Here is a 25,172-nt window from a genome sequence, read left to right as displayed (position 1 = left end):
TCCAGTGATTAAGGTCTGGTCCAGGGTTATGATGACCCCAAAGCTCTGAGGAGCACATTCCTTAGTTGATGTAGAATGACATAAATCCATGCAACACATTCATTCCTGCTCTGAAGGTGTCAAAGGTCACCATTAGTTTATATTCCCAAATTTTTCTGTCTCCCTGAGATTTGAAATGACCTTTTAATACCAATAATTTCATGTCTGTGATGTTGTGATCAGGGAAACAAAAATGCTTTGCCACAGGTAGATCTATTTTTTCTTCTTTTATTGTGTGGCGATGAGAATTCATCCTTGTCCTAAGTTTTTGCCCTGTCTCCCCTACATACAGACCCCCTGATGGACTTTTGGTGCATATAATTAAGTACAGCTGAAAGTACCTGGGATCTTGTAGTTCTGATGTGAGTTGGGTATCTTTATCTTGTCTGTGGTCATTATAAATGGATAGGTTTTACATTTTTTCTGGTTGCAGGGAAAGGTACCTGTAGCTGGTGGAGATGACAGGGAGCTTCTGACAATGATGCTTCTTACATTTGGGGGCTGCCTGAAACACAGAACTGGAGGGTCTGGAAATATGGATTGTAATCGGGCATCTTTTTGTAGTAATGGTTGTAGTTTCCATGCAGCTCTCCTTAGCATCTCCAGATTTGGATTTTAGGTGACTACAAGAGGCACCCGGTTGCTTTCTTGTTTAGTTTTGTAATGTAGGAGATGATTCCTTGATATTCTGGTGGCTCTTGTAATCTGGTTCTCTATTGTTCTTGGATGGTAGCCCTGATTCAAAAAGGTCTTTCTGAGGCCACCAAGGTGTTTGTCTCTATCTATAGGGTTGGAACACAACCTCACAGACATGAAATTATTGGTATTAAGAGGTAATTTCAAATCTCAGGGAGACAGAAAAATTTGGGAATATAAACTAATGGTGACCTTTGACACCTTTAGAGCAGGAATGAATGTGTCACATGAATTTATGTCATTCTACATCAATTAAGTATACAGATGATAAAGGTGCCATTAATCACCGCGCTCCACCATGAAAAAATTTATTTATATATGCCAGAGATGGATAATGTTCCCAGCATTTATTGGAAACTGTAAAAGCTATAAAAGACTACGCGTTTCTCCACTTCTTCAGGTACATAGCTGCTCCTTGTTACAACATGGAAGGTATATGTACACACATGCTAGCACATGGAGTGAAGAAAAAAACTGCCAAAGCACCCCTTGGCGCCAAAAAGAGAAAAATAAAAAAAAGGAGAGAGAGAGAAAAAAAAAAAAGTGGAAGGAAATCTTGGAAACGCATCTAAAATCATAATGCACATGAACATTTGCTCAAACAGAGAAAAGAAGTGCAAAGTAATTTAAAATATGTAGAGAATAATTAAAAAAGCTTTTCTTTTAAACATAATAAAAAAGGGGTCTAATATTAATCATGATGAACCATGGAGGGCTAGAACTTAAATACTTGCTCAAGTTGCTGTGTACAGTCACGCTAGGCACATAACCCGCTACACTAGGGCTCCTGATTTGTTTTCTCAGCTGAAAAATGGAGCTGTAAGAGTGGTGAGAGGTAACTGGAAGGCTATAATGTGGGTGGTGCTAACAGGAGTGTGGGTTTGGGGAGAGGTGGCTATATGTTGGGTATTGAAAAAGAACTGGGGAGGTGTAAAAAGTGACTGCTGGAATTCTCAAAGAAAAACTTCTGTGATTTTGTTTAACCCCTGCGGTTTAAGGGTCTGCTGGAATTCTCACAGAGGTGAGCAATTTCCCTTTTATCTTTACTGCTGTCTATTGAATAACAACGCTATTTGTGCTCCTTTCTTTGCTTTCTTTACTTATATCAACTAAGGAATGAGCTCCTCAGAACTTTGGGGTCATCATAACCCTGGAAATCTCAATCATTAGAGAATAAAACTTTCACAGTCCTTATCTATGAACTAAACCAATATTTACAGCCAGAACTGTTTACCTTTCTCCCACAGTAATAGTGCTGCTTTACATTACCTGTCTCATCTATTGCATTATTTCTGTGTTCTATTGTGTAGGAATATGTGACTCTTCAGATTTTGAGTCATACTATGCCTGATGAAGCGACCTGAGTAGTCTCGAATGCTTGCAACTTGTTACCATCTTTTCAGTTAACCATTAAAAGGTATCAGCCACTGAGGACTCTCAAATCTTAATGTTTACATCAAGAATTTGTTGAAATTTCTTTGAATGGGGGGGCGTGACCTGGCTATGGAGGAGTGAAGTCGCATGGCTGTCTGCTCCCGTCCCTAGACCAGCTTCAGGGCATACCTATCACTTAAAATCAGGCCAAAACACTGCCAATGCCGGCAAAAAAGAAGAAAAATATAATGCAGACTAGTGTGAGTACTCAGCGGGCCCCTCCAACAAATATTACGCGCTACCTAAGAAATTGCAGCATCTGTTTCTGTGGCGCCCCTGAGGGTTCGGTCGCCACAGGGGTACTGCATCTCTTTAATGAGGTGTGGTATCTCTCCTTCGAGGTAAGGATGGTGTATCTGTCAGGACCTCACCTCTGCATTCATCACTACACCTCTCCCACCTGTGGGGGGCTTATAGGCACCAGGGTGCTGCCCTAGCCGGGATAAGTGGAGAAGGGGGAACCAAAGTAAGGGGGAACCTTGTAGTGGGTGAGGGTGGAGGACGCACACTTAGGTTACACAACAAAAATTCATATATTATAGCCTGGCATCTTGGGCTCATGGTCTTTTGATTGTGATCTTCATCACTGAACGTGGCTTTCTGTGTGAACCTGCAGTTGATGGGGACACGGTCCTCGTACTCTGGCCTTGAGTCAAGAAGCGGGCAAGAGTTAACGGCTGTCTCTACCTGGTCAAGGTCCTTACCCAAGAAGGCATGGAGGAGAGCGGAGGAGTAAAGCTCCACAGGCAAAAGGATCCCAGGGGGATGCAGACGGAGCGGTATACGCCACCTGTCCTCGCTATTCTGGCCTAGTAAGAGGGATTCCTGCTGCAAGAGGGGTACCGGCCCCCGATATCTGACTCTGTCACTCTAAGTCTTAGTCGGAGAAGCCCGGAGGCTCAGTGGATCCCACCGGGTAGTGGAGTGGAGTCGCCACCCGTACCCTTGTTCTGTGCATAGTCCAGAGGGAGACCCGGCCTTAGTACATGCATCACATACGGACAGGAGAGGACCTAGTGGGAAAGTCTAGGAACACTCTGGTGCGGGGTCCTGACCAAAGCATCTGAACTACCCGGAGGTAGTCGGACCCCTGGTCCTGGTGGCCGCAGCGCGCCGTGAGGATCAGGGAGAAGCCTTGCAGCTGTGCATTCTACCGTGAGTAAAGCTTGGAAGACTACCCCCTATGGCCTCTGGTTTCTTATTGCAACGCGGCACCGCACGACACCGCACCACATCTTCCATTACAACTCCCATCCTCCTGTTCTTTTTGCCCTGAGGCCCTGCTCCGCCTGTGGGGAGTAGTACCATCTCCTGCTGCCACTACATCCCTCCTCAGAGGACTGAACGCAGCGCTGGTGGGCGAATCACCAGACACCACAGGTGGCGTAGTCAACACAACCACTCGATTAATACCAACTCTGAAAGCCCATTACACCCTTTTAATGTGATGCCCTGGGCACGGAACGGGTCAAGGCCATGGCTACAACCCACCAAACATCTGACCCGGCTCCGAGTAAACCCACTTCCCAGGGTGAGGGCTGTGAGTTTCACACCTCTCCTGCAAGAGTGGGATATAAGATGGCGTCGGCTGTCCCTGCCCAGCGCTCCTCATCTCCTGCATCGGAGGTCCAAAGCTCCTGGGGTAAATGCTCCCCCACATCAACATTAGCAGAGCGGACGATACCTTCATCGGCGGAGGACGCGGACCTGGCTTCCCGGACTTGGGAAGACGCGGGAGGCTTCGTTGCTGCTGCGGGGGATCTCCCTCAGTCCAAGATGGCGGATCCCGGCTTTGTGCCTTCGGAGCTCAGGTGCGTGGTAGAGGATCACTTGGTGCCCCGGCCCCTGGACACACCAGATTGGGCAGTACTTATCTCTGCTGCGGGTGCAGACCTGCAGAGGCCCCAGTCACACACTGATGCCCGGAGTTCCCCTGAGAGAGGCTCCTTCCCTGCATTATTACATTCTTCTTCCCCTGGCTGCTCAGAGGAGAGCCAACAGGATGACTCATTACAATGTGAGGCAGTGTGGAGAGACCTCAGAGATCGAATACGAGCTATTCCAACCAGAGGGACATGGAGAATTATATGTCTAGACTGGAGTAATCTTACAGGGCTGAAGCAGCCTCCATTAGAGGGGACATGCAAGAGTTAACAGAAAAAGAGTCTGCTGCTGAATCACATACAGCATCCATTGCTCAACAAGTAAATTCTCATGAACAAACTTTGTCTTCTCACTCATACCAACTGGAATACCTAACAGATTTGATAGATGATATTGAAAACAGAGGAAGGCGCAACAATATTAGGATTAGAGGACTTGCAGAGACAACTGAACACCATGAACTGGATGAGACACTAAGTCATTTGTTGAACTCTATCTTGGGTCTGCCCTTAGAGAATGAGTTGGAGCTAGATAGGGCTTATAGATCCTTGGGCCCCAGATCCTCTGATGCGACAAAACCTCAAGATGTGACTATTTTATTTCAAGAATATCCTATACAACTCATGTCTGATCCATCGCGCCACACACTACAGAAGAGGAAGGCATTAAAGACTCTATTAGAGGTTCTGAGACAGCAGAACAATCTATACTCTTGGAGTTTCCCTTTCTGTTTACAGGCCCGCCATTCAGGGGCTTTACATGAGATACGTTGCCCTAGAGACATTCAGGCTTTTGTTACAGGTTTGGGGAAACCCACGTATCTATACCAACAGGGGATTGGCCGAGTCTCCCGGGAGGTCCCAAGTCGGATCTCAATCCACGACCATAAAGAGCGACAAGAAACAAATCCAGAGAAGAATTCAGGAGAGGGAACAATGGAAAACATATCCCTCACTCCCCAGATTGAATCGTCTATTACAAATGGATCCTGTGGTCAATGCGCTAGTCAATCTTGTGAAAGATATTAGAGTGTTATATTCCTCTAAAATGTTTTCAGCAATGAGTATAGTTGATATTACGAATAATTCATTTATATGACTGGCTCTCAATAATAAGATTAGATTATATTATGTCAATAATATTCCGTTCTTGGACAGTATGGATATTATTCCATAAGGATATGTGATATACTGATTCAACGTTTAATATAATGATAAGTAGATGCTAATCTTTGACAGCTTTTGGCTGCTTTTCTATCATAGGTTTTAAGACAAAATGGTATGGCCTGATGTCTGGTTTGGGGGGGGCTCCCCAGTAGAAAGCCCATCCTCCCAGGGGGGTTTACACTCTGCTGTGCAGGTGTAAAATATACCTGTTTCCCCTCATCAGATTGTTTTTCTTTCATTTTGTTATATAATTTTGTTTTGGTTTTTATTTTATACTAGATGGTGGCCCGATTCTAATGCATCGGGTATTCTAGAATATGCACGCGGCTGACCGGGCGCGACTAAGCAGCGAAGCTGTTTAAATGGGTTGTGCACTACTTTAAATTAACTTCACAATGTATCCCCTCGGTGCACCTAATGAATTTTGTCATTACGTCATGTTGTCAATCCTGCTTGTGACAACATCGCTGACGACGCACAGGCAGCACGTAATTATCCCGCCTGCAGCCGGATCTTGCTTCCGTTTACATCACGACTATTTGCAGCTGCAGCCAGGGGTCTGCTGTTCCGCGCACCACAGTGAATGATGGGCTGTGGGCGGGGTTATCCCCCATCGTGTCACATCCAGCATCCACAGCGCGGTCTGTCATTGTGGTTTGTATGGCTCCGTCATTCTCCTAATCCTGGTTTGTATGGCTGCCTTATCTTGGATTGGACGGCTTCCTCATCCTGGCTCGTATGGCCCCCTTATCCTGGTTTTGTATGGCCTACTCATTCCCCAATCTCCACAGCACAGTTAAAAAACTAAACCCTAATACTCACCTTGTTTTCTTTTCTCTGCTCCAGCGCTGTCTGTCCTGCTTTCAGCAGCTCCTCGCAGGATGTGCGGCACAGCACGCGCTCTCAGATACTGCCGTGATTTGCTGCTGTCTGTAGATTCGCTGCTTTCCACGCCGGGACTAAGTGCGTGGAGAGGCACAAATCTGCATTCACTTTTGTAGCAGATGCTGCAGATGTCGCTATGAAGATTTAAGAATAATTCAATGAATACACAGAATTTTCTGTGTAAAATAATACTTTATTATTAACTATTATTGGTTATACAACTTAATACAACTGAACAAAATTATTAAACAGATGATCGAAATATATAAACTATTCCATGAATATCTAAATATATTTTAAAATAAATCATCGGACAAAAGAAGTACGACCCTAGAATATATTTCTTAACAATATCAACCTAAAATATTTTTGTACACAACATTTTTGGTGAATACTTTTGGACTATCTGTAAGCAACTTTCCTTGTAAATGGGTATCCAAAACTTGCACCTTGACATTGGATCTCATTTTAACTCTTGAAAATGCAACATAGAGTTGTCCATGACCAAAAACGGGCTCCGGTAAATATATGCCAACACGGTGTAGAGTTTTACCTTGTGACTTGTTTATTGTCATGGCAAATGCTGGTTTTACTGGAAACTGTCGACGTCGAAGCCTAAATGGAAGACCGGTGTCTGAAGGACATAAATCAATGCGTGGAATGAACACTTCGTCTCCTTTTGCAGATCCAGTGATCACTCTTGCTTGAATTATGTGGGAATGGAGTTCAGTAACAATAAGGTGAGTTCCATTACATAGACCATTTCTTGTATTTAGATTCCGCAGCAACATTACGATTGCTCCAACTTTAAGTTGTAGTCTGTGGGATGGCATTCATGATGGCGTAACACTATTTAAAAATTCAACTGGATTATGCTCTCGTTCATCTTTATTGTCTACATCTACCGAATCATCACTTTTGTACAATTTATACTCTCCAGGCATTCTATCCATCACACGGGAATTTAGCAGAGCTACGTCATCGTTCTTGGGACAGAGAACTGCATAGGAAGAGGCCATCTCAACACTGCTTTGGTCGTTCACATAAATTTCAACGCGTTGTCCAAAAACAGCACTTACGATGCAGTCAGTGCACAACATGTCTTCTGGTATTTCAATAATGTCTTCTCCAAGGTTATATTCATTGCTAAGTTCACCATTCCCAAGTTTAAGAAGCCAGTTGCTGTACTCTGGGTCAGAAGATCGCATGTTGTTAATTAGTTGGAGTTTATTAAACTCTTTCCAAAGGTCAGACATTTTTAAGGTGGACTCGATAATATTTGTTCTTGTTCCATTTGGTACAACTGGAAGGCATTGCCTAAAATCTCCGCCAAGGACAAAAACTTTACCTCCAAAAGGAATTTCATTTTTTTCTGCAATATTTGTAGTCATAACTTCACGCAGAAGTCTGTCAATTAAGCTCAAAGCATATTTGGGTGCCATGGTGCACTCATCAAGTATCAAAAGATTTGCACTGTTTAACTGTTTTCCTGCAAATGTGTCTTGTTTGATTCTGGAAACTGAGATTTCATTGACTGGAACTGGTATCCCAAAGAGTGAATGCACAGTGCGACCTCCTCGTAAAAGGTTTCCTGCAATACCTGTTGTAGCCGATGGCAATACGACTTTTCCCAACCCTCTAATGTGATGCATTAAAACTTCATAGAGGTATGTTTTACCGCTGCCTCCAGGACCGTTAATAAAGAAACATTTTGGCGTTGGATCGGCTTGGTTTTCTACAGCGCTCACAATAGTGTCATATGCAATCCGTTGTTGTTGATTTAAGGAGTTTTTCTTCTCTGCTGCCAACAATAATTCATAAGCTTTGTCATACTCTTGAATTTGTGCAACTTGACTTGCAGGCTGTGGCAAATTAAAGTCTGAAAACGTTTTTCCATGCAGTAGTAGGACATTTTGGACATCTTGCATGGCATAAGATTCGCAATTTTGACAATTTCCACTTTTGTTGTGAAGACGTAAGCAGTAATCTTCAATTATATGTTCTTTGAAATTTGTCCAAAGTTGAGCCGGATTTGTAGGCGGTCCAAAGACACAAATGTAGGCAAGCAATTCACAAAGTTTCTTAGGCATATGTAGGGTAACTGCGTCTTCTAAAGTAAGTGTCCACATAGTATCATCCAATAGAAGTCCTAAAGCCAAAGCTGCAGCTTTAAATGTATCGTGCAATACTCCATTAACTGTTTTCAAATCTTCGTAACATCTAGCTCCTTTGACATGCAGTAGTAACAGCCGAAGGCTTTCTTGATCCTTGACACTAACAATATACATGCGTCCAATTATTCTGCTATGTCCTCGTTGTCTTGGCTTCCAAGTTTTATTCCAAACGTAATGCTCTGGAATCTCTCGATACAAATACTGCCTTGCGTTTTTGTCACGTTGGTTCAGCAAAAACCATTCCATTAATGTTGACGTTGTGCTTACATTTTTTGAGACATCTTCGACTTGAGCATTTTCAAAGAAATAAAGCTGCTGTTGATTTGGTAAATGAATAGCTAAACGTATAATGGCATGGGACTGTGAATGCATTGGAAACGCAAATATTCTCCAAGCAGCTTCTGGAGCACTGACATATCTTGAGTCAACAAACCGTGATGATTCATCGTGATTGACTGTTTTTTGTTGTATTTCGACGTTAGCTTTGTCATGCCGCTTGTAGATGTACTTGAAAAGATATTTAGCACTTTTATTGAAGCGCAGATTTCAACGTTGATGTGACAGTTGTAGCGTTTTAATAAGTACGGGTTGTATGGAACTATCCATGAGTTATTTATAATCTTTTTGTTGTGTACATTGTTATCAATCAGTTGTCTCCGGTAGGATGGGTAGCCATCCAAATCTTTAACAGTGTGCTGTTTCAACTGCTTTGGAAACCCTTTTGTACACTTTCCGTTTTCCATGCATGGACTTTTTGGATTTGCTACACCGCATGGGCCATGAACCATATTACAGATTACAATATTATACAATTCAGGATACTTTTCTTGGTTAGGAATTTCAGCCCACACTATGTTGTCAATTTCGTCCTCCGTGCGAAACTTTGAATCCGCGTCTAAAATAATTAGTATATGCGCATGTGGGAGGCCTCGTTTCTGAAACTCTATGGCGTGTACCATTGCTACGACTGTTCCAAAAAGTAAATTTTTGATGTCTTTAAAAAGGCTGCTGAGTTTTAGTCGAAATACGCGTGCAACTAAGTCCGGCCTGTGTTCAACTTGCTGCCAGGGTTGTAGATTTTCGGTAATTTCTGGCCATTTAGGATTACAGGTCATTGTTAAAAAAATGTCAGGTTTTCCATACTTTGTTACTATTGCCATTGCATCTTGATAACGCTGTTGCATGTTGCGGGGGCTACCTTCAAAGGACGACGGGAGAATTACTGTTTTTCCAATTGGAATTCCTTTTTGAATCGATTGTTTTTACAAATGTTCTTGAAGAACGCAGTAGTCTTCAACTTTAAGTTGTTTTTGGTTCATTTGTATGAAATTGAGCCGATTAGCTTCAATTTTAACGTATGCGTTGACTAAGTACTGTTGTGTCAGTTTCCCACTGTTTAAAATAGGATTGAAGTAATTTCGTACAGACAGAAGAAAACTGTAGTACTGTAGTTGTGTAATTCTTCTTGAAGTTCCTTGCTGGTGTAGGTTTTCATGCCATCCTTGATCACCGCTTGGAAAGAATAGCGGATACAGAAGAGCATCAAGGTTGCTGTGCAAAATGCTAATTCGTTGTGTTTTAGGAACGAAAGGGATGTTTTTGTCTGGCTTAAGATGGACTAATATATCTCTTTGAAAAGGAGGCTCTCCATCATCGTTTTGAAAAACAACTGTGACCTCACTTACACGTGGTTTGTTGTAACATCGGGGATCTTGTTGACGTTCTTGTTTAATGACCATGATAATAGAAGGCATTTCCGTCACATTTTGTATAGCTCTCTGTTCCTCCTCAGCTTCGACGTCTTTTAGCATGCAATATGCGGCAGCAAATGGGCTGATTGTTTGTAAATGTACGGCCATTAGGTTCATCAGTTCTGCATTACACTTTTCATTTTCTTTTAGGTTCATCCTTTGTTCTGTAGCCTCATTTGGATCAAAGATGTATAATTGTACAAATGTTGGTGGTTGTCCTAGTTCTGGGTGAAGTGTTCCAGTGCGGTGGTAGATCTGGCCATGAATTTTAAAACAATACGGTCCGAATCCAGGGGGCGGTGCAATGTTGGCACCAAATGAAGCAAACGCATGACATGAGAACTGTTGATACTTCTGATATTTTCCATAAAATTTCTACTGTGTTCATGCGTTCCTTTCATCAACTGCTCAAACAGATCTGAGTAGTGACATCTTGGTAGCATCACTTTTCCTTTTTGGCAGCATTGAGTAAACTGATTGTCAGATGGTTTTTCCTCGATGAAATTCAGAGTCACATTTAGAACAAACTACATTCATCTTCCCACAGTAGTGTTGAATAATTATAGTTTCATTGTCTGTTACGTAACGTGCAAATTTTTGAATGTTCTGCTGGGTTTGCCTTAGTTGGTAGAGTATTCGTTTTTGATAAATTTGGCGATCGTGTTGTTCTCGGTTTGTCCTGGATTCTGGAGATTCATTCAGCCGACATTGTCTATGGGATTCCGCATCGTGTTCCTATCTAGCCGTAGTGTGTTGCGGTGTTTCCCATTCCCGACTTTGTCTGTGAGATTCCGCATCCTGGGTTTGTCTGGCAGCAGTGTGTTGTGGTGTCTCCTGTTTCCGACGTTGTCTGTGAGATTCCGCATCCTGGGCTTGTCTGGCGCCAGTGTGTTGTGGTGTCTCTTGTTCCCGACGTTTTCTGTGAGATTCCGCATCCTGGGCTTGTCTGCCGGCAGTGTGTTGCGGTGTCTCCTGTTCCCTGCGTTTTTGGTGATATTCTGCATCCTGGGCTTGTCTGGCGGCAGCGTGTTGCGGTGCCTCCTGTTCCCGGTGTTTTTGGTGATATTCCGCATCCTTGGCTTGTCTGGCGGCAGTGTGTTGTGGTGTCTCCTGTTCCCGGTGTTTTTGGTGAGATTCCGCATCCTGGGCTTGTCTGGCGGCAGTGTGTTGCGGTGTCTCCTGTTCCCGGCGTTTTTGTTGTGCTTCCGCATCCTGCGCTTGTTTGGCGGCAGTGTGTTGCGGTGTCTCCTGTTCCCGCCGTTTTTGTTGAGCTTCCGCATCCTGGGCTTGTCTGGCGGCAGTGTGTTGCGGTGACTCCTGTTCTCGGCGTTTTTTTTGAGATTCCGCATCCTGGGCTTGTCTGGCGGCAGTGAGTTGCGGTGTCTCCTCTTCTCGGCGTTTTTGGTGAGATTCCGCATCCTGGGCTTGTCTGGCGGCAGTGTGCTGCGGTGTCTCCTGTTCCCTGCGTTTTTGGTGAGCTTCCGTATCCTTGGCTTGTCTGGTGGCACTGTGTTGCGGTGTCTCCCGTTTCCGACATTGTCTGTGAGATTCCGCATCCTGGGCTTGTCTGGCGGCAGTATGTTGTGGTGTCTGTTGCTCTCGACGTTGTCATTTTCATGCTGCTTCTGCTGCTTTTCTGTCTTCCTCCGTGGCGTATTTTCGCTTACGACCCATTATAAAACAGGAAGCGTAAAGAAGTATCTCTTGAGTGCGCTGTCACTGGCAGAACGTGTTCAGTAAACCTGACTGAAGTACCTTGCACAGTGTGACTGAAGTCTCTCGCACAGTGTGACTGAAGTCCCTCGCACAGTGTGACAGAAGACCCTCGCACAGTGTGACTGAAGTCCCTCGCACAGTGTGACAGAAGTCCCTCGCACAGTCTGACTGAATCCCTCGCACAGTGTGAGTGAGAAAACCTGCTCAGTACGTTATGAGCAGTTTATGAGCAAATGACCACATGGGCGGAGTTAGCCCTGCTATCTCCCGAAGGTGGCGTACGTATTTGAAATCCTGCGGTAATTGGCCAGAGAGCGTGTTTAAATTTGGCGCGAAAATCTGTGATTGCTCGCGGGCGGCGTCCGCGACCAATCATAGAAGCGGGTTTTAAATCTTGTGCGCCGTTACTAAGGAGCGGACAGCGTGTTTTCATTTAGCGTTAAAATCTCTGATTGGTGGCGGGCAGCATCCGCGACCAATCAGCACAGCAGTGTTTAAATGTGGCGCCAAAATTGCTGATTGGTCACGGGCAGCGTCCGCGACCAATCAGCACAGCAGTGTTTAAATGTGGCGTCAAGATCACTGATTGGTCGCGGCCGGAGACCGCGACCAATCATCGAATCGTATTGGTGAGGACCGAGAAGCGGAATCGTATTGGTGAGGACCGGGGAGCGTCGCTGCTTGTGAGGCTACTTCCGCTGCGAGAAGCCGGGAGATGAGCGACTGCTCGCGGCAGAAGTATCCCGAACCGCAGCGCCGCTCCCCGGTCCTCCCTTGACACCCTAGCCGCATGGATGTCAGCGCCGCTGCCTGTGCGGATACTTCCGCTGCGAGAAGCCGGGAGATGAGCGGCTGCTCGCAGCAGAAGTATCCCGACCCTAGCTGCATGGAGGTCAGCGGCGCCGGCGGTCGAGGTCCTTCTGCTGCTACCGGCCGGGAGATGAGCGCCTCGCGCCGGTCATCTCCCGGCTGGATCTCCGTCCCGCAGATGAGCCGCTAACAGCCGCCATCTTTTTTCTGAAATCCCGCGTCGCTGATTGGCCGCTGCCGGACCAATGAGCGACGCGGGATTTCCTGGACAGACAGACAGACAGACAGACAGAAAGACAGACAGACAGATGGGATAAGACAATTATATATATAGATATCCCGTAATTTCTTCTTAGTTTTCTCTGTATTTCCGTTTCCCTTCTTGCCCCACTCCTTTCGTCTCCCTTGGTAATCATGTCCTCTGTTAAAGTAGGCTCACTGAATGTAAGAGGCTTTAATGTCCCACAGAAACGTTCACAAATTTTGTACTCTATGCACAAACAAAGAGTCCAGGTTCTTATGTTACAGGAAATGCACTTTAAAACTGGGCATATGCCTGTTTTTGGAGATAGGTATTACTCTCGGTGGTTCCACAGCACTAATCCGGATTCATGCTCTAAGGGTGTATCCATAGCCATACACAAGTCGTTGGCCTATACTCTCATAGATTCTCTCATTGATGATCAAGGCAGATATGTGTTCCTCAAACTCAAAATAGAAGAATCAACATATACAATAGCAAACTGGTACGTCCCTAACAAAGATCAGATCTGCACATGTAGGTCCTTTTTAACGTCCCTCTCTGATTTTGCAGAAGGAGTTCTGATTGCAGGTGGAGACTTCAACTTCACATGGAATCCCGCATTAGACTCCTCCTCAGGAAGGGGTGTCGTCCCTCTGAGACAGCTTCGTTCATTGAAATGGGTCATCCATGCCCTCAGGTTGATAGATGTTTGCTGCATTTTAAATCCTCAGGGTAAGGATTATACATATTTTTCTCCTACCCATGGCTCATATAGTCGCATTGATTTCTTCCTGTTGAGTCATCACGCTCTCTCTTGGAACCCATCTGCTACAATAGGTGACAAATTGTGGTCTGACCATGCCCCAATCTTCCTATCTATTTCCATTCCCTCCTACAGTGTCCATTTTAAGACATGATCAGATATCAAAATCAAACATCAGAATGATGTCAGTTTGAGGCTAAATACCCTGTCTGAGAACTGATTTTGATAAGTGATTCTGACAAGTGATTTTGACGAGTTATTTTGATGAGTGATTCTGACGAGTGATTTTGATGAGTGATTTTGACGAGTGATTCTGACGAGTGATTCTGACGAGTGATTTTGACGAGTGATTTCGACGAGTGATTCTGACGAGTGATTCTGACGAGTGATTTTGACAAGTGATTCTGACGAGTGATTCTGACGAGTGATTTTGACGAGTGATTTTGACAAGTGATTCTGACGAGTGATTTTGACGAGTGATTTTGACGAGTGATTTTGATGAGTGAAGAATCGTCAGAATCAGTCATCAAAATCACTCATCAAAATCACTCGTCAAAATCACTCGTCAGGATCACTCATCAGAATCATTTGTCGAAATCACTTGTCAGAATCACTTGTCAAAATCACTCATCAAAATCACTCGTCAGAATCACTCGTCAAAATCACTCGTCAGAATCACTCATCAGAATCACTTGTCAGAATCACTTGTCAGTCGCATTGATTTCTTCCTGTTGAGTCATCACGCTCTCTCTTGGAACCCATCTGCTACAATAGGTGACAAATTGTGGTCTGACCATGCCCCAATCTTCCTATCTATTTCCATTCCCTCCTACAGTGTCCATTTTAAGACATTATCAGATATCAAAATCAAACATCAGAATGATGTCAGTTTGAGGCTAAATACCCTGTCTGAGAACTGATTTTGATAAGTGATTCTGACAAGTGATTTTGACGAGTGATTCTGACGAGTGATTTTGACGAGTGATTTCGACGAGTGATTTCGACGAGTGATTCTGACGAGTGATTCTGACGAGTGATTTTGACGAGTGATTCTGACGAGTGATTCTGACGAGTGATTTTGACGAGTGATTTTGACAAGTGATTCTGACGAGTGATTTTGACGAGTGATTTTGACGAGTGATTTTGATGAGTGAAGAATCGTCAGAATCAGTCATCAAAATCACTCATCAAAATCACTCGTCAAAATCACTCGTCAGGATCACTCATCAGAATCATTTGTCGAAATCACTTGTCAGAATCACTTGTCAAAATCACTCATCAAAATCACTCGTCAGAATCACTCGTCAAAATCACTCGTCAGAATCACTCATCAGAATCACTTGTCAGAATCACTTGTCAGGATCACTTGCCAGAATCACTTATCAAAATCACTTGTCAGATTTTGTGTAGTAGATATCCGGGCAAGGTCTATGGTTATGCGGAGTCCGGTTTTCAGGCACGGTCCCTACTCGTATGGAGTCAGGCAGGCCGCGTTCCTGGAATCCTGTCGGTAATAAAGAGGTGAGTGTGTGTGGTTTTGGTCCTTGTGGTGGCGTGTGTCATAAGCGGTGGGGGCCGTGGCCCAGAGTACTTACGGTCCGTAGTCCTGCGGAGATGTCAAGGAGTTGTAGGGCCCGGGGCGAGAGCGGGGTCCCGGCCGGTGACCGCCGCTACTCGCGGGCTTTCGGGTAAGTGGAGCAGGAGAGGAGGGGCGGAGAAGGGGAGGGGGCGCGTTCTATTGAAAGCGCGCGAGAGGCAGAGAGACGCGCTGACACGTGGTGTGCAGCGTGTATTCGGGACGGATGCCTGTGGGCGCCTTCTCTGCTGGGTCAGTGAATTCCAACGCGTTTCGACAGCTGACGGCTGTCTTCATCAGGGATAGTCTGGCCCAGTAGGTGGAGTCCTTTATATACCTGTCTATAATGACGTCATGGCAACGGTCCGCTGTTGGTGGCGTTGTCATGGTAACTATCAGTCGTTGAAAGCAAATAGCTCAATTTCGCTGTTAAGACCCCATGGTCTCAAGGTGTTTAATTTAAAAATCCACTCGCTTTCTTTTCTTGACATATGTTTAATAAAATCACCCTATCTCCAATGTTTGTGAACTGTTTGTATGCCTATCACTTTAATTCCTTTGATGGATCCTTTATGTTTGTCCGCAAAGTGCTTTGACAGGGGGTGGCCCATGTATTTATTTTTAATATTCCTCAGATGTTCATTAATTCTAGTGCCCATTGCTCTTTTAGTCCGGCCTATATACATTTTTTCACAAGGGCACATTAATCCATAGATAACCCCCGTAGTGGTACATGTGACGAAGTCTGTGATGGGATATGACTCTTTGCGGTAATTGACAGTGTGTGATTTGGCTGGTTTCAGGGTTTTGCATATTTTGCATTTTTGGCATGGAAAGAACCCTGTAATTTTTTGTTGAAAAGGTGTGACTGTTTTTTTTGTGATGATATTATTTTTTACAGTGGGGGCTATGAGTGATCCTAGGTTCCGTGCTTTCCTGAATATGAGCCTGGGCCTATTGGGTATTTGATCGCCAATGATTTTGTCGTCCTTTAGTGTATGCCAGTGTTTTTCCACAATTTTTTTTAAAATATGCGTATTGGCGGAGTAAGGGGTGATGATGGGCATGATTATATTGGGATTGGGATTGGTTCGTGTTGATTTTGTGGTGTTTGTATCAGTTAAGAGGTTTTGTCTTGGTATTGCAGCTATTTTTTCTTTAGTATTTTTAAGAAACTGAGCATTATATCCTTTTTCCAAGAATTTTTCCGTGAGTGAATCTGCCTCATTGTTGAAGTCTTCCTGTTTGGAGCAGTTCCTATGGAGGCGCAGGTATTGGCTGCGGGGGACATTAAGTAGCCAGTTGGGAAGATGGCAACTGTCTAGCGGAATATAGCCGTTAGCATCAGTTGGTTTGTGGTATGTACGAGTCTGAATGGAATTGTTTTCGATATAAATATTGAGATCTAGGAAGTTGATTGCAGTGGAGCTAGTGGTAGATGTGAATTCTAAAAAGAATTCATTTTTGTTTAGTTCCTGTATAAATAGATCCAGGGAGGGTTTGTCGCCTGACCAGATGAATAATATGTCATCAATGAATCTCCGCCATAGGACCAGGTTCGCATGTAGTTTACCTCCAGGGTGAATGACTAGGGATTCCCACCTGCCAACATAGAGGTTGGCATAGCTGGGTGCGAACCTAGTGCCCATGGCGGTGCCCCACTGCTGGGAGTAGTAGTCCCCCTCGTAGAGAAAGTAGTTATGTGTTAAGATGAAGGACATGCAGTCTATAATGAATGTACTTTGTTCTGAAGGCATTTTTTGTTCGAGAAAGTGGAGGGAGGCTTCACATCCTTTGGTGTGTTGGATGTTTGTGTATAGTGACGTTATATCCATTGTTCCTAGGATATAGTGGTTATCCCATGGGGTGTTGTTGAGTATGCGGATAGCATGTTTGCTATCTTTTAAATGGGATGGGAGTGTTGGGACCAACTCCTGTAGGTGGTGATCTACTAGTCTGGAGAGATTTGATGTCAGGCATTGAATACCGGAGATGATGGGTCTTCCTGGAGGGTTATTAATGTTTTTATGGATTTTTGGTAAGTGGTAAAAGGCGGCTAGTCTGGGGTGTTGAATATTAACATAATCAAATTCATTTTTATTGATGTAACCATTTTGGAGTCCTTTTAAGGTTAGGTTCCGTAGTTCCTTTTGGTAGTTGTTGGTTGGATTAGAGGGGAGGATCTGATAGGTTCTAGAGTCGCCCAAGAGTCTAAGTGATTCCTTGTGATAGTATTCTTGATCCAGAATAACTATGCCACCTCCTTTGTCAGCTGGTCGGATTATTATTTCATTATTTATTTGTAATTGTTTCATGGCGCGAACTTCTAGTTTGGTGAGGTTATTCTTGTATTTGGTGCATTGTTTGTTATTGATTCTGCGGATATCGTCTGTAACGTTTTTTTCAAAGGTATTGAAGGCCTCTGAATACTCTTGAAGAGGGTGGAAGTTAGATTTGTTTTTAAGTATAGTGTGTCTGAATTTTGGTGATTCCTCTGAGCAGAGTGTCTCTGGGGCGTGTTCCTTCTTCATATAGTATTTCTTTATAGCCAGTTGTCGCATGAATTTTTTTATACCTATATACGCTTGGAATTTGTCGAGTTGTGTTGCTGGGGCATATTTTAGGCCTTTATTAAGGACTGCAGTTTCATTCTGTGTCAGTTGATATTTGCTTAGATTATAGATGGACTTGTGTCCATTTATTTCTTTGGGTTTATTCTTTTTCTTTTGGGTGAGTTTCCCTCCCCTAGTGCCTCTTTTGCGTTTTTTCTTGTGGCCATCCGAAAAAAATCCACCTTGCTGTTATGTTTGCGTATCAATGGTTGTAAGGTGGTGGTAGAAGTTGGGATGGGGGTTGCTGTTAGGGGGAGGGTTTTTTCTGGTTGTAATGATGGTGTTTCTGGGGGTGGAGTGGTGGGTTGATTAGGTGTCTCTACAGTAGTAGTAAGTAAGGGTGAGAATCTATTATGCGTGCTAAGCGGGGTAGGTTGGTCTAGTAGATTAAGATCAGTATGGTTTGGGCCTGGTTCATTATGATGTGGTGGAGAATCTGTTTCGGATGTGGGGTAAATGGAAATTTGATCAATAGAAATAAGTGAATTGTTTGGGCTACCAACCACTTCGTCCAAGGTTTCGAAGAAGTTTAGTGGTTCTTTACTGGGGAGGTGGGTGGTGAGAGGTACTGCATCTCTACCAAATTTGGCTCGTTTCTTTTCGACTATATCTTGCTCTTTCTGGTTGATTCTATTTTTAATACTATTGGTTAGGTTTAGAATATCAGGATGATTTTGGTGTGGTTTTATTTCATTGAATAGTGAATTGATTTTAGTTTTATTTTCCATGAGCTGTTTTTTCCTTTTGTTAATTATAAATCGGACAGTTTGTTTGGAGAATTCATGGAACATGGAGTTCCATTCTTCCAAGGTGGTTGGGTCTCCTATGTCGCCTGATAGAGCTTTGGTCACTACCAGGCCTGATGGTATGATATTGAAGGCCAGGTAGTGTTCGAGGGTGGCGACTTCCCATAAGTCCCTCATCTCTTTAAGTAATAGTTGTTCTAATGTTCTAAGCGATTTTTTTATTTGTAGGATGGTTTCTGGGTTAGTGTTTGCAGGTTTTTTTTGGGTTTTGTTGAAAAAGAATTGTATATTTTCTATTCTTGCTTTCCTGTCATACCACAGGTCTCCCATTGTGTTGATTTCTTAATTTAGGCCTAGCAGCCTTTTGGTGGTTCTAAAGATAGTAAGGTATTATACGTGTAAAAGGCGCTTATCAGGCTAACTACTACCAATGGCAGCGATAATTGTGGACAGGGAACCACTAATGTCCGTAGTAGATACACTACAATAAAATAACTGTTCTATAGTAAAAATCGCGCTATCGGTAGTGAAAAAGAGATCAGGAGAAGAGTACTAATATTTTATAAAAATAAGATTTATTTGTTTGGATGCTAGCAATAAAAACTTAATAAAATACAGGATTTAATACAGGATTTAAAAGACGAGTGTAGACAACAATATTTCGATTGGGGTAAAAGAACTAATGGTATACAAGGTGTAATAAATAGTAAAATCCAGCAGTTAATCTGGTGTGGTAAAATGCCTGTGGTGGCTTGGTACCTGGAAAGAAGAGGAGTTTGGTTAGGGCTATTGTTCTCTAGTAATGAGTATGCTTAGCTGGCTGTGGATCTATTACTCACCAGGTATCAGAGTGGGTAAAGTGCAGGTGTGCACTAGGGCTGTGGTCCGTCAGGATTCTTAGAGTGGGGCGTGGTCCTGAACGCTTTGTTATGCTCCTGGAGATTTAATGATATGGGGTTAGTGCTGTTAGCTCTGGGTAGGTAGATAGTGGGGTTAGCGACTTACCCACGGAGGAGCTGTTCTGCTTTTGGAGATTGCTTGTTAGCACTCCCTCAGTGGGGGGTGCAGCAGGAGGCTCTGGATTGTATCTGACTTTGTTGCAGAGATGTGACAGGGGGGCTTTTTGATTGCCAGTAGGCGTAGTAACGCTTGAGGATACTCAATGTCCTGTATATAGATATGGAGGAAGGGTTAGGAACTGAGGCATACAGGAATAGTCCACAGTGTGGTAAACCTAGATGTTTACCTGTGCGTGATTATCAGTAATCCAGGGGTGCAACAGGAGGCTCTGGATTGTATCTGTCTCTGAGCAGAGATGTAGCAGGAGGCTACTGGTTGCCGGGTGATAGGGGGCGTTGTGGCACTCAAGGATAATTGATGTCCTGTATATAGATGGGGAGGGAGAGTTAGGAGCTGAGGTATACAAACAGTAAGCCACAATATAAGTAAGCCCGGGTGATTACCTTGTTTAGGGTCCAAGTGTGAAATGGTCAGTCACCTTCTTTATCTGTGGCTGAAGGCCTAAATCAAGGGAAGGTGTTCAAGAGGTTCTGCAAGAGGGTTCAGCCTAGTGGTAGGAGCAGCAGGAGGCTCTGGCTGAGTAATTTACTGGCTAAGTAGCAGTGGGTCTTGTCCCTGGACGCTGAGGTGCAGCAGGGGACCGGCTGCAAATGTGGCAGGAGGCCTGGTCTGGATAAGTATATTCAAGTAGGTGGAAGGCTTTGGTGGCAGGCTGTGTAGTAGATATCCGGGCAAGGTCTATGGTTATGCGGAGTCCGGTTTTCAGGCACGGTCCCTACTCGTATGGAGTCAGGCAGGCCGCGTTCCTGGAATCCTGTCGGTAATAAAGAGGTGAGTGTGTGTGGTTTTGGTCCTTGTGGTGGCGTGTGTCATAAGCGGTGGGGGCCGTGGCCCAGAGTACTTACGGTCCGTAGTCCTGCGGAGATGTCAAGGAGTTGTGGGGCCCGGGGCGAGAGCGGGGTCCCGGCCGGTGACCGCCGCTACTCGCGGGCTTTCGGGTAAGTGGAGCAGGAGAGGAGGGGCGGAGAAGGGGAGGGGGCGCGTTCTATTGAAAGCGCGCGAGAGGCAGAGAGACGCGCTGACACGTGGTGTGCAGCGTGTATTCGGGACGGATGCCTGTGGGCGCCTTCTCTGCTGGGTCAGTGAATTCCAACGCGTTTCGACAGCTGACGGCTGTCTTCATCAGGGATAGTCTGGCCCAGTAGGTGGAGTCCTTTATATACCTGTCTATAATGACGTCATGGCAACGGTCCGCTGTTGGTGGCGTTGTCATGGTAACTATCAGTCGTTGAAAGCAAATAGCTCAATTTCGCTGTTAAGACCCCATGGTCTCAAGGTGTTTAATTTAAAAATCCACTCGCTTTCTTTTCTTGACATATGTTTAATAAAATCACCCTGTCTCCAATGTTTGTGAACTGTTTGTATGCCTATCACTTTAATTCCTTTGATGGATCCTTTATGTTTGTCCGCAAAGTGCTTTGACAGGGGGTGGCCCATGTATTTATTTTTAATATTCCTCAGATGTTCATTAATTCTAGTGCCCATTGCTCTTTTAGTCCGGCCTATATACATTTTTTCACAAGGGCACATTAATCCATAGATAACCCCCGTAGTGGTACATGTGACGAAGTCTGTGATGGGATATGACTCTTTGCGGTAATTGACAGTGTGTGATTTGGCTGGTTTCAGGGTTTTGCATATTTTGCATTTTTGGCATGGAAAGAACCCTGTAATTTTTTGTTGAATGAATTTGATTATGTTAATATTCAACACCCCAGACTAGCCGCCTTTTACCACTTACCAAAAATCCATAAAAACATTAATAACCCTCCAGGAAGACCCATCATCTCCGGTATTCAATGCCTGACATCAAATCTCTCCAGACTAGTAGATCACCACCTACAGGAGTTGGTCCCAACACTCCCATCCCATTTAAAAGATAGCAAACATGCTATCCGCATACTCAACAACACCCCATGGGATAACCACTATATCCTAGGAACAATGGATATAACGTCACTATACACAAACATCCAACACACCAAAGGATGTGAAGCCTCCCTCCACTTTCTCGAACAAAAAATGCCTTCAGAACAAAGTACATTCATTATAGACTGCATGTCCTTCATCTTAACACATAACTACTTTCTCTACGAGGGGGACTACTACTCCCAGCAGTGGGGCACCGCCATGGGCACTAGGTTCGCACCCAGCTATGCCAACCTCTATGTTGGCAGGTGGGAATCCCTAGTCATTCACCCTGGAGGTAAACTACATGCGAACCTGGTCCTATGGCGGAGATTCATTGATGACATATTATTCATCTGGTCAGGCGACAAACCCTCCCTGGATCTATTTATACAGGAACTAAACAAAAATGAATTCTTTTTAGAATTCACATCTACCACTAGCTCCACTGCAATCAACTTCCTAGATCTCAATATTTATATCGAAAACAATTCCATTCAGACTCGTACATACCACAAACCAACTGATGCTAATGGCTATATTCCGCTAGACAGTTGCCATCTTCCCAACTGGCTACTTAATGTCCCCCGCAGCCAATACCTGCGCCTCCATAGGAACTGCTCCAAACAGGAAGACTTCAACAATGAGGCAGATTCACTCACGGAAAAATTCTTGGAAAAAGGATATAATGCTCAGTTTCTTAAAAATACTAAAGAAAAAATAGCTGCAATACCAAGACAAAACCTCTTAACTGATACAAACACCACAAAATCAACACGAACCAATCCCAATCCCAATATAATCATGCCCATCATCACCCCTTACTCCGCCAATACGCATATTTTTAAAAAAATTGTGGAAAAACACTGGCATACACTAAAGGACGACAAAATCATTGGCGATCAAATACCCAATAGGCCCAGGCTCATATTCAGGAAAGCACGGAACCTAGGATCACTCATAGCCCCCACCGTAAAAAATAATATCATCACAAAAAAACCAGTCACACCTTTTCAACAAAAAATTACAGGGTTCTTTCCATGCCAAAAATGCAAAATATGCAAAACCCTGAAACCAGCCAAATCACACACTGTCAATTACCGCAAAGAGTCATATCCCATCACAGACTTCGTCACATGTACCACTACGGGGGTTATCTATGGATTAATGTGCCCTTGTGAAAAAATGTATATAGGCCGGACTAAAAGAGCAATGGGCACTAGAATTAATGAACATCTGAGGAATATTAAAAATAAATACATGGGCCACCCCCTGTCAAAGCACTTTGCGGACAAACATAAAGGATCCATCAAAGGAATTAAAGTGATAGGCATACAAACAGTTCACAAACATTGGAGACAGGGTGATTTTATTAAACATATGTCAAGAAAAGAAAGCGAGTGGATTTTTAAATTAAACACCTTGAGACCATGGGGTCTTAACAGCGAAATTGAGCTATTTGCTTTCAACGACTGATAGTTACCATGACAACGCCACCAACAGCGGACCGTTGCCATGACGTCATTATAGACAGGTATATAAAGGACTCCACCTACTGGGCCAGACTATCCCTGATGAAGACAGCCGTCAGCTGTCGAAACGCGTTGGAATTCACTGACCCAGCAGAGAAGGCGCCCACAGGCATCCGTCCCGAATACACGCTGCACACCACGTGTCAGCGCGTCTCTCTGCCTCTCGCGCGCTTTCAATAGAACGCGCCCCCTCCCCTTCTCCGCCCCTCCTCTCCTGCTCCACTTACCCGAAAGCCCGCGAGTAGCGGCGGTCACCGGCCGGGACCCCGCTCTCGCCCCGGGCCCCACAACTCCTTGACATCTCCGCAGGACTACGGACCGTAAGTACTCTGGGCCACGGCCCCCACCGCTTATGACACACGCCACCACAAGGACCAAAACCACACACACTCACCTCTTTATTACCGACAGGATTCCAGGAACGCGGCCTGCCTGACTCCATACGAGTAGGGACCGTGCCTGAAAACCGGACTCCGCATAACCATAGACCTTGCCCGGATATCTACTACACAGCCTGCCACCAAAGCCTTCCACCTACTTGAATATACTTATCCAGACCAGGCCTCCTGCCACATTTGCAGCCGGTCCCCTGCTGCACCTCAGCGTCCAGGGACAAGACCCACTGCTACTTAGCCAGTAAATTACTCAGCCAGAGCCTCCTGCTGCACCTACCACTAGGCTGAACCCTCTTGCAGAACCTCTTGAACACCTTCCCTTGATTTAGGCCTTCAGCCACAGATAAAGAAGGTGACTGACCATTTCACACTTGGACCCTAAACAAGGTAATCACCCGGGCTTACTTATATTGTGGCTTACTGTTTGTATACCTCAGCTCCTAACTCTCCCTCCCCATCTATATACAGGACATCAATTATCCTTGAGTGCCACAACGCCCCCTATCACCCGGCAACCAGTAGCCTCCTGCTACATCTCTGCTCAGAGACAGATACAATCCAGAGCCTCCTGTTGCACCCCTGGATTACTGATAATCACGCACAGGTAAACATCTAGGTTTACCACACTGTGGACTATTCCTGTATGCCTCAGTTCCTAACCCTTCCTCCATATCTATATACAGGACATTGAGTATCCTCAAGCGTTACTACGCCTACTGGCAATCAAAAAGCCACCCTGTCACATCTCTGCAACAAAGTCAGATATAATCCAGAGCCTCCTGCTGCACCCCCCACTGAGGGAGTGCTAACAAGCAATCTCCAAAAGCAGAACAGCTCCTCCGTGGGTAAGTCGCTAACCCCACTATCTACCTACCCAGAGCTAACAGCACTAACCCCATATCATTAAATCTCCAGGAGCATAACAAAGCGTTCAGGACCACGCCCCACTCTAAGAATCCTGACGGACCACAGCCCTAGTGCACACCTGCACTTTACCCACTCTGATACCTGGTGAGTAATAGATCCACAGCCAGCTAAGCATACTCATTACTAGAGAACAATAGCCCTAACCAAACTCCTCTTCTTTCCAGGTACCAAGCCACCACAGGCATTTTACCACACCAGATTAACCGCTGGATTTTACTATTTATTACACCTTGTATACCATTAGTTCTTTTACCCCAATCGAAATATTGTTGTCTACACTCGTCTTTTAAATCCTGTATTAAATCCTGTATTTTATTAAGTTTTTATTGCTAGCATCCAAACAAATAAATCTTATTTTTATAAAATATTAGTAAGCTTCTGTTTTAGGTCACTTTATAGACTGGCATGTCAAGTCTCTGACAAAACAATGGGTCACTATTGAGCAGGAAGGGGTGGGTGTTCTTTTGAAGCACCTTCCTTGGCTTTTTGCCTCTGATGTTTTATTCGATAGGAGGCTTGACAGAATTGACTAGGGAAACAATTAAAATTTGGCATGCAACTATGAAAAAATACCATCCCTCTAGAACATTCAGCCCTCTTACGCCACTTTTCTCTAATCTTTCCTTTCCTCCTGTATATCTGAGAGAATCTTTCTTGGGATGGAGAGCTATGGAGGACACTCGCCTCCTACATATATTAGAAAATGGTAAAATACCGGCATTCAATACACTACAGGATAGGTCTCTGTCTAGAAAATTGCTGTGGATGGAATACTTCCAGTTGCAATCATTCTTGTTTTCTCAGAGGATGGCACCCTCATTCCAGTGTATACCA

At 44.4% G+C, this 25,172-nt stretch overlaps 2 long non-coding RNA genes across 2 annotated transcripts; one reads left to right on the top strand and one right to left on the bottom strand.

The window, feature by feature from the left end:
* Positions 1 to 19,064: 19,064 nt before the first annotated feature.
* Positions 19,065 to 19,874, bottom strand: LOC141165201 (uncharacterized). Its single transcript, XR_012251091.1, has 4 exons — positions 19,743 to 19,874; positions 19,502 to 19,663; positions 19,336 to 19,431; positions 19,065 to 19,255 (listed from the first exon to the last, which is right to left on the bottom strand). It is a non-coding gene; the product is annotated as an uncharacterized lncRNA (long non-coding RNA).
* A 4,275-nt stretch (positions 19,875 to 24,149) lies between these two features.
* On the top strand, positions 24,150 to 24,672 carry LOC141165200 (uncharacterized). The gene is made up of 3 exons (XR_012251090.1): positions 24,150 to 24,256; positions 24,327 to 24,422; positions 24,503 to 24,672. It is a non-coding gene; the product is annotated as an uncharacterized lncRNA (long non-coding RNA).
* Positions 24,673 to 25,172: the final 500 nt, after the last annotated feature.

This window comes from Phyllobates terribilis, unplaced genomic scaffold, assembly GCF_046119375.1.
Source record: "Phyllobates terribilis strain yellow unplaced genomic scaffold, ASM4611937v1 Scaffold_11__3_contigs__length_659146591, whole genome shotgun sequence".
NCBI classification, from domain to species: domain Eukaryota; kingdom Metazoa; phylum Chordata; class Amphibia; order Anura; family Dendrobatidae; genus Phyllobates; species Phyllobates terribilis.
Note: the sequence above shows the minus strand (reverse complement) of the source record. Positions and strands in the feature narration are given on the sequence as shown.